A 9,772-nucleotide genomic window follows, 5' to 3' on the forward strand; every position below is an offset into this window, starting at 1 on the left:
GTCAGAGAGTGATAGAGAGTGATAGAGAGTGTCAGAGAGTGTCAGTGAGTGATCGAGATTGATAGAAAGTTTCAGAGAGTGTCAGAGAGTGTCTGAGATTGTCAGAGAGTGATAGAGAGTGATAGAGAGTGTCAGACAGTGTCAGAGAGTGATAGAGAGTTTCAGAGAGTGTCAGAGAGTGTCTGAGAGTGTCAGAGAGGGATAGAGTGTGTCAGAGAGTGTCAGAGAGTGATAGAGAGTGATAGAGAGTGTCAGAGAGTGTCAGAGAGTGTCTGAGAGTGATAGAGAGTGATAGAGAGTGTCAGAGAGTGTCAGAGAGTGTCAGAGAGTGATAGAGAGTGATAGAGAGTGTCAGAGAGTGTCAGATAGTGATAGAGAGTGTCAGAGAGTGTCAGAGAGTGTCAGAGAGTGATAGAGAGTGATAGAGAGTGTCAGAGAGTGTCAGAGAGTGATAGAGTGTGTCAGAGAGTGTCAGAGAGTGATAGAGAGTGATAGAGAGTGTCAGAGAGTGTCAGAGAGTGTCTGAGAGTGATAGAGAGTGATAGAGAGTGTCAGAGAGTGTCAGAGAGTGTCAGAGAGTGATAGAGAGTGATAGAGAGTGTCAGAGAGTGTCAGATAGTGATAGAGAGTGTCAGAGAGTGTCAGAGAGTGTCAGAGAGTGATAGAGAGTGATAGAGAGTGATAGAGAGTGTCAGAGAGTGTCAGAGTGTGTCAGATAGTGATTGTGAGTGTCTGAGAGTGTCAGAGAGTGATAGAGAGTGATAGAGAGTGTCAGAGAGTGTCTGAGAGTGATAGAGAGTGATAGAGAGTGTCAGAGAGTGTCAGAGAGTGTCAGAGAGTGATAGAGAGTGTCAGAGAGTGTCAGAGAGTGTCAGAGAGTGATAGAGAGTGAAAGAGAGTGATAGAGAGTGTCAGAGAGTGTCAGAGAGTGTCAGAGAGTGATAGAGAGTGATAGAGAGTGTCAGAGAGTGTCAGATAGTGATAGAGAGTGTCAGAGAGTGTCAGAGAGTGTCAGAGAGTGATAGAGAGTGAAAGAGAGTGAAAGAGAGTGTCAGAGAGTGTCAGAGAGTGATAGAGAGTGATAGAGAGTGTCAGAGAGTGTCAGAGTGTGTCAGATAGTGATAGTGAGTGTCTGAGAGAGTCAGAGAGTGTCAGATAGTGATAGAGAGTGTCAGAGAGTGTCAGAGAGTGTCAGAGAGTGACAGAGAGTGATAGAGAGTGATAGAGAGTGATAGACAGTGTCAGAGAGTGTCAGAGAGTGTCTGAGAGTGATAGAGAGTGATAGAGAGTGATAGACAGTGTCAGAGAGTGTCAGAGAGTGATAGAGAGTGATAGAGAGTGTCTGAGAGTGTCAGAGAGTGTCAGAGAGCGATAGAGAGTGACAGAGAGTGTCAGAGAGTGTCAGAGAGTGTCAGAGAGTGATAGAGAGTGATAGAGAGTTTCAGAGAGTGTCAGAGAGTGTCAGAGAGTGATAGAGAGTGATAGAGAGTGTCAGAGAGTGTCAGAGAGTGTCAGAGAGTGATAGAGAGTGTCAGAGAGTTTCAGAGAGTCTCTGAGAATGTCTGAGAGTGTCAGAGAGTGTCAGAGAGTGATAGAGAGTGATAGAGAGTGTCAGAGAGTGTCAGAGAGTGTCAGAGAGTGATAGAGAGTCATAGAGAGTGTCTGAGAGTGTCTGAGAGTGTCAGAGAGTGTCAGAGAGTGTCAGAGAGTGTCAGAGAGTGTCAGAGAGTGATAGAGAGTGACAGAGAGTGTCAGAGAGTGTCAGAGAGTGATAGAGAGTGATAGAGAGTTTCAGAGAGTGTCAGAGAGTGTCAGAGAGTGATAGAGAGTGATAGAGAGTGATAGAGAGTGATAAAGAGTGATAGACAGTGTCAGAGAGTGTCAGAGAGTGATAGAGAGTGATAGAGAGTGTCAGAGAGTGTCAGAGAGTGTCAGAGAGTGTTAAAGAGTGATAGAGAGTGTCAGAGAGTGTCAGTGAGTGTCAGAGAGTGATAGTGAGTGTCTGAGAGTGTCAGAGAGTGTCAGAGAGTGATAGACAGTGTCAGAGAGTGTCAGAGAGTGTCTGAGAGTGTCAGAGTGTCAGAGTGTCAGAGAGTGATAGAGAGTGTCAGAGAGTGTCAGAGAGTGTCAGAGAGTGTCAGAGAGTGTCTGAGAGTGATAGAGAGTTTCAGAGAGTTTCAGAGAGTGTCTGAGAATGTCTGAGAGTGTCAGAGAGTGTCAGAGAGTGATAGAGAGTGATAGAGAGTGTCAGAGAGTGTCAGAGAGTGTCAGAGAGTGATCGAGAGTGATAGAGAGTTTCAGAGAGTGTCAGAGAGTGCCTGAGAGTGTCAGAGAGTGATAGAGAGTGATAGAGAGTGTCAGACAGTGTCAGAGAGTGATAGAGAGTTTCAGAGAGTGTCAGAGAGTGTCAGAGAGTGTCAGAGAGTGATAGAGAGTGTCAGAGAGTGATAGAGAGTGATAGAGAGTGATAGAGAGTGTCAGAGAGTGTCAGAGAGTGTCAGAGAGTGATAGAGAGTGTCAGAGAGTTTCAGAGAGTCTCTGAGAATGTCTGAGAGTGTCAGAGAGTGTCAGAGAGTGATAGAGAGTGATAGAGAGTGTCAGAGAGTGTCAGAGAGTGTCAGAGAGTGATAGAGAGTGATAGAGAGTGTCAGAGAGTGTCTGAGAGTGTCAGAGAGTGTCAGAGAGTGATAGAGAGTGACAGAGAGTGATAGAGAGTGACAGAGAGTGTCAGAGAGTGAGAGAGAGTGATAGAGAGTTTCAGAGAGTGTCAGAGAGTGTCAGAGATTGATAGAGAGTGTCAGAGAGTGTCTGAGAGTGATAAAGAGTGATAGAGAGTGTCAGAGAGTGTCCGAGATTGTCAGAGAGTGATAGTGAGTGTCTGAGAGTGTCAGAGAGTGTCAGAGAGTGTCAGAGAGTGATAGAGAGTGATAGAGAGTGATAAAGAGTGATAGACAGTGTCAGAGAGTGTCAGAGAGTGATAGAGAGTGATAGAGAGTGGCAAGAGTGTCAGAGAGTGTCAGAGAGTGTTAAAGAGTGATAGAGAGTGTCAGAGAGTGTCAGAGAGTGTCAGAGAGTGATAGTGAGTGTCTGAGAGTGATAGAGAGTTTCAGAGAGTGTCTGAGAATGTCTGAGTGTGTCAGAGAGTGTCAGAGAGTGATAGAGAGTGATAGAGAGTGTCAGAGAGTGTCAGTGAGTGATCGAGATTGATAGAAAGTTTCAGAGAGTGTCAGAGAGTGTCTGAGAGTGTCAGAGAGTGATAGAGAGTGATAGAGAGTGTCAGACAGTGTCAGAGAGTGATAGAGAGTTTCAGAGAGTGTCAGAGAGTGTCTGAGAGTGTCAGAGAGTGATAGAGTGTGTCAGAGAGTGTCAGAGAGTGATAGAGAGTGATAGAGAGTGTCAGAGAGTGTCAGAGAGTGTCTGAGAGTGATAGAGAGTGATAGAGAGTGTCAGAGAGTGTCAGAGAGTGTCAGAGAGTGATAGAGAGTGATAGAGAGTGTCAGAGAGTGTCAGATAGTGATAGAGAGTGTCAGAGAGTGTCAGAGAGTGTCAGAGAGTGATAGAGAGTGATAGAGAGTGATAGAGAGTGTCAGAGAGTGTCAGAGTGTGTCAGAGAGTGATAGAGTGTGTCAGAGAGTGTCAGAGAGTGATAGAGAGTGATAGAGAGTGTCAGAGAGTGTCAGAGAGTGTCTGAGAGTGATAGAGAGTGATAGAGAGTGTCAGAGAGTGTCAGAGAGTGTCAGAGACTGATAGAGAGTGATAGAGAGTGTCAGAGAGTGTCAGATAGTGATAGAGAGTGTCAGAGAGTGTCAGAGAGTGTCAGAGAGTGATAGAGAGTGATAGAGAGTGATAGAGAGTGTCAGAGAGTGTCAGAGTGTGTCAGATAGTGATAGTGAGTGTCTGAGAGTGTCAGAGAGTGATAGAGAGTGATAGAGAGTGTCAGAGAGTGTCTGAGAGTGATAGAGAGTGATAGAGAGTGTCAGAGAGTGTCAGAGAGTGTCAGAGAGTGATAGAGAGTGTCAGAGAGTGTCAGAGAGTGTCAGAGAGTGATAGAGAGTGAAAGAGAGTGATAGAGAGTGTCAGAGAGTGTCAGAGAGTGTCAGAGAGTGATAGAGAGTGATAGAGAGTGTCAGAGAGTGTCAGATAGTGATAGAGAGTGTCAGAGAGTGTCAGAGAGTGATAGAGAGTGAAAGAGAGTGAAAGAGAGTGTCAGAGAGTGTCAGAGAGTGATAGAGAGTGATAGAGAGTGTCAGAGAGTGTCAGAGTGTGTCAGATAGTGATAGTGAGTGTCTGAGAGACTCAGAGAGTGTCAGATAGTGATAGAGAGTGTCAGAGAGTGTCAGAGAGTGATAGAGAGTGTCAGAGAGTTTCAGAGAGTCTCTGAGAATGTCTGAGAGTGTCAGAGAGTGTCAGAGAGTGATAGAGAGTGATAGAGAGTGATAGACAGTGTCAGAGAGTGTCAGAGAGTGTCAGAGAGCGATAGAGAGTGACAGAGAGTGTCAGAGAGTGTCAGAGAGTGTCAGAGAGTGATAGAGAGTGATAGAGAGTTTCAGAGAGTGTCAGAGAGTGTCAGAGAGTGTCAGAGAGTGATAGAGAGTGTCAGAGAGTTTCAGAGAGTTTCAGAGAGTGTCTGAGAATGTCTGAGAGTGTCAGAGAGTGATAGAGAGTGATAGAGAGTGTCAGAGAGTGTCAGAGAGTGTCAGAGAGTGATCGAGAGTGATAGAGAGTTTCAGAGAGTGTCAGAGAGTGTCTGAGAGTGTCAGAGAGTGATAGAGAGTGATAGAGAGTGTCAGACAGTGTCAGAGAGTGATAGAGAGTTTCAGAGAGTGTCAGAGAGTGTCAGAGAGTGTCAGAGAGTGATAGAGAGTGTCAGAGAGTGATAGAGAGTGATAGAGAGTGATAGAGAGTGTCAGAGAGTGTCAGAGAGTGTCAGAGAGTGATAGAGAGTGTCAGAGAGTGATAGAGAGTCTCTGAGAATGTCTGAGAGTGTCAGAGAGTGTCAGAGAGTGATAGAGAGTGATAGAGAGTGTCAGAGAGTGTCAGAGAGTGTCAGAGAGTGATAGAGAGTGATAGAGAGTGTCAGAGAGTGTCTGAGAGTGTCAGAGAGTGTCAGAGAGTGATAGAGAGTGACAGAGAGTGATAGAGAGTGACAGAGAGTGTCAGAGAGTGAGAGAGAGTGATAGAGAGTTTCAGAGAGTGTCAGAGAGTGTCAGAGAGTGATAGAGAGTGTCAGAGAGTGTCTGAGAGTGATAAAGAGTGACAGAGAGTGTCAGAGAGTGTCCGAGATTGTCAGAGAGTGATAGTGAGTGTCTGAGAGTGTCAGAGAGTGTCAGAGAGTGTCAGAGAGTGATAGAGAGTGATAGAGAGTGATAAAGAGTGATAGACAGTGTCAGAGAGTGTCAGAGAGTGATAGAGAGTGATAGAGAGTGGCAAGAGTGTCAGAGAGTGTCAGAGAGTGTTAAAGAGTGATAGAGAGTGTCAGAGAGTGTCAGAGAGTGTCAGAGAGTGATAGTGAGTGTCTGAGAGTGATAGAGAGTTTCAGAGAGTGTCTGAGAATGTCTGAGTGTGTCAGAGAGTGTCAGAGAGTGATAGAGAGTGATAGAGAGTGTCAGAGAGTGTCAGTGAGTGATCGAGATTGATAGAAAGTTTCAGAGAGTGTCAGAGAGTGTCAGAGAGTGTCAGAGAGAGATAGAGAGTGATAGAGAGTGTCAGACAGTGTCAGAGAGTGATAGAGAGTTTCAGAGAGTGTCAGAGAGTGTCTGAGAGTGTCAGAGAGTGATAGAGTGTGTCAGAGAGTGTCAGAGAGTGATAGAGAGTGATAGAGAGTGTCAGAGAGTGTCTGAGAGTGATAGAGAGTGATAGAGAGTGTCAGAGAGTGTCAGAGAGTGTCAGAGAGTGATAGAGAGTGATAGAGAGTGTCAGAGAGTGTCAGATAGTGATAGAGAGTGTCAGAGAGTGTCAGAGAGTGTCAGAGAGTGTCAGAGAGTGATAGAGAGTGATAGAGAGTGTCAGAGAGTGTCAGAGTGTGTCAGATAGTGATAGTGAGTGTCTGAGAGTGTCAGAGAGTGATAGAGTGTGTCAGAGAGTGTCAGAGAGTGATAGAGAGTGATAGAGAGTGTCAGAGAGTGTCTGAGAGTGATAGAGAGTGTCAGAGAGTGTCAGAGAGTGTCAAAGAGTGATAGAGAGTGAAAGAGAGTGAAAGAGAGTGTCAGAGAGTGTCAGAGAGTGATAGAGAGTGATAGAGAGTGTCAGAGAGTGTCAGAGTGTGTCAGATAGTGATAGTGAGTGTCTGAGAGTGTCAGAGAGTGATAGAGAGTGATAGAGAGTGTCAGAGAGTGATAGAGAGTGATAGAGAGTGTCAGAGAGTGTCTGAGAGTGATAGAGAGTGATAGAGAGTGTCAGAGAGTGTCAGAGAGTGTCAGAGAGTGATAGAGAGTGTCAGAGAGTGTCAGAGAGTGTCAGAGAGTGATAGAGAGTGAAAGAGAGTGATAGAGAGTGTCAGAGAGTGTCAGAGAGTGTCAGAGAGTGATAGAGAGTGATAGAGATTGTCAGAGAGTGTCAGATAGTGATAGAGAGTGTCAGAGAGTGTCAGAGAGTGTCAGAGAGTGATAGAGAGTGAAAGAGAGTGAAAGAGAGTGTCAGAGAGTGTCAGAGAGTGATAGAGAGTGATAGAGAGTGTCAGAGAGTGTCAGAGTGTGTCAGATAGTGATAGTGAGTGTCTGAGAGAGTCAGAGAGTGTCAGATAGTGATAGAGAGTGTCAGAGAGTGTCAGAGAGTGTCAGAGAGTGTCAGATAGTGATAGTGAGTGTCTGAGAGTGTCAGAGAGTGATAGAGAGTGTCAGAGAGTGTCAGAGAGTGATAGAGTGTGTCAGAGAGTGTCAGAGAGTGATAGAGAGTGATAGAGAGTGTCAGAGAGTGTCTGAGAGTGATAGAGAGTGATAGAGAGTGTCAGAGAGTGTCAGAGAGTGTCAGAGAGTGATAGAGAGTGATAGAGAGTGTCAGATAGTGATAGAGAGTGTCAGAGAGTGTCAGAGAGTGATAGAGAGTGAAAGAGAGTGAAAGAGAGTGTCAGAGAGTGTCAGAGAGTGTTAGAGAGTGATATAGAGTGTCAGAGAGTGTCAGAGTGTGTCAGATAGTGATAGTGAGTGTCTGAGAGAGTCAGAGAGTGTCAGATAGTGATAGAGAGTGTCAGAGAGTGTCAGAGAGTGTCAGAGAGTGTCAGATAGTGATAGTGAGTGTCTGAGAGTGTCAGAGAGTGATAGAGAGTGATAGAGAGTGTCAGAGAGTGTCAGAGAGTGTCAGAGAGTGTCAGAGAGTGATAGAGAGTGTCAGAGAGTGTCAGAGAGTGTCAGAGAGTGATAGAGAGTCAAAGAGAGTGATAGAGAGTGTCAGAGAGTGTCAGAGAGTGTCAGAGAGTGATAGAAAGTGATAGAGAGTGATAGAGAGTGTCAGAGAGTGTCAGATAGTGATAGAGAGTGTCAGAGAGTGTCAGAGAGTGATAGAGAGTGAAAGAGAGTGAAAGAGAGTGTCAGAGAGTGTCAGAGAGTGATAGAGAGTGATAGAGAGTGTCAGAGAGTGTCAGAGTGTGTCAGATAGTGATAGTGAGTGTCTGAGAGAGTCAGAGAGTGTCAGATAGTGATAGAGAGTGTCAGAGAGTGTCAGAGAGTGTCAGAGAGTGTCAGATAGTGATAGTGAGTGTCTGAGAGTGTCAGAGAGTGATAGAGAGTGTCAGAGAGTGTCAGAGAGTGATAGAGTGTGTCAGAGAGTGTCAGAGAGTGATAGAGAGTGATAGAGAGTGTCAGAGAGTGTCAGAGAGTGTCAGAGAGTGATAGAGAGTGATAGAGAGTGTCAGATAGTGATAGAGAGTGTCAGAGAGTGTCAGAGAGTGTCAGAGAGTGATAGAGAGTGAAAGAGAGTGAAAGAGAGTGTCAGAGAGTGTCAGAGAGTGATAGAGAGTGATATAGAGTGTCAGAGAGTGTCAGAGTGTGTCAGATAGTGATAGTGAGTGTCTGAGAGAGTCAGAGAGTGTCAGATAGTGATAGAGAGTGTCAGAGAGTGTCAGAGAGTGTCAGAGAGTGTCAGATAGTGATAGTGAGTGTCTGAGAGTGTCAGAGAGTGATAGAGAGTGTCAGAGAGTGTCAGAGAGTGTCAGATAGTGATAGTGAGTGTCTGAGAGTGTCACAGAGTGTCAGATAGTGATAGAGAGTGTCAGAGAGTGTCAGAGAGTGATAGAGAGTGTCAGAGAGTGAAAGAGAGTGTCATAGAGTGATAGAGAGTGTCAGAGAGTGTCAGAGAGTGTCAGAGAGTGTCAGAGAGTGATATAGAGTGATAGAGAGTGATAGAGAGTGTCAGAGAGTGTCAGAGAGTGTCAGAGAGTGATAGAGAGTGATAGAGAGTGCCAGAGAGTGTCAGAGAGTGATAGAGAGTGATAGAGAGTGTCAGAGACTGTCAGAGAGTGTCAGAGAGTGTCAGAGATTGATAGAGAGTGAAAGAGAGTGTCAGAGAGTGTCAGAGAGTGTCAGAGAGTGATAGAGAGTGTCAGAGAGTGTCAGAGAGTGTCAGAGAGTATCAGAGAGTGTCAGAGAGTGATAGAGAGTGATAGAGAGTGATAGAGAGTGTCAGAGAGTGTCAGAGATTGATAGAGAGTGAAAGAGAGTGTCAGAGAGTGTCAGATAGTGATAGTGAGTACCTGAGAGTGTCGCAGAGTGTCAGATAGTGATAGAGAGTGTCAGAGAGTGTCAGAGAGTGTCAGAGAGTGTCAGAGAGTGTCAGAGAGTGATAGAGAGTGATAGTGAGTTTCAGAGAGTGTCAGAGAGTGTCTGAGAGTGTCAGAGAGCGATAGAGAGTGATAGAGAGTGTCAGAGAGTGTCAGAGAGTGATAGAGAGTGATAGAGAGTTTCAGAGAGTGTCAGAGAGTGTCAGAGAGTGATAGAGAGTGTCAGAGAGTGTCAGAGAGTGATAGAGAGTGATAGAGAGTGTCAGAGAGTGTCAGAGAGTGTCAGAGAGTGATAGAGAGTGTCAGAGAGATTCAGAGAGTCTCTGAGAATGTCTGAGAGTGTCAGAGAGTGTCAGAGAGTGATAGAGAGTGATAGAGAGTGATAGAGAGTGATAGAGAGTGTCAGAGAGTGTCAGAGAGTGATAGAGAGTGATAGAGAGTGATAGAGAGTGATAGAGAGTGTCAGAGAGTGTCAGAGAGTGTCAGAGAGTGATAGAGAGTGATAGAGAGTTTCAGAGAGTGTCAGAGAGTGTCAGAGAGTGATAGAGAGTGATAGAGAGTGATAGAGAGTGATAGAGAGTGATAAAGTGTGATAGACAGTGTCAGAGAGTGTCAGAGAGTGTCAGAGAGTGATAGAGAGTGTCAGAGAGTGTCAGAGAGTGTTAAAGAGTGTCAGAGAGTGTCAGAGAGTGTCAGAGAGTGTCAGAGAGTGATAGAGAGTGTCAGAGAGTGTCAGAGAGTGATAGAGAGTGATAGAGTGTGATAGAGAGTGTCAGAGAGTGTCAGAGAGTGTCAGAGAGTGATAGAGAGTGATAGAGAGTGTCAGAGAGTGTCTGAGAGTGTCAGAGAGTGTCAGAGAGTGATAGAGAGTGACAGAGAGTGTCAGAGAGTGTCAGAGAGTGATAGAGAGTGATAGAGAGTTTCAGAGAGTGTCAGAGAGTGTCAGAGAGTGATAGAGAGTGATAGAGAGTGATAGAGAGAGATAAAGTGTGATAGACAGTGTCAGAGAGTGTCAGAGAGTGTCAGAGAGTGATAGAGAGTGTCAGAGAGTGTCAGAGA

This window comes from Heterodontus francisci, chromosome 34 (assembly GCF_036365525.1).
Source record: "Heterodontus francisci isolate sHetFra1 chromosome 34, sHetFra1.hap1, whole genome shotgun sequence".
Classification (NCBI taxonomy): domain Eukaryota; kingdom Metazoa; phylum Chordata; class Chondrichthyes; order Heterodontiformes; family Heterodontidae; genus Heterodontus; species Heterodontus francisci.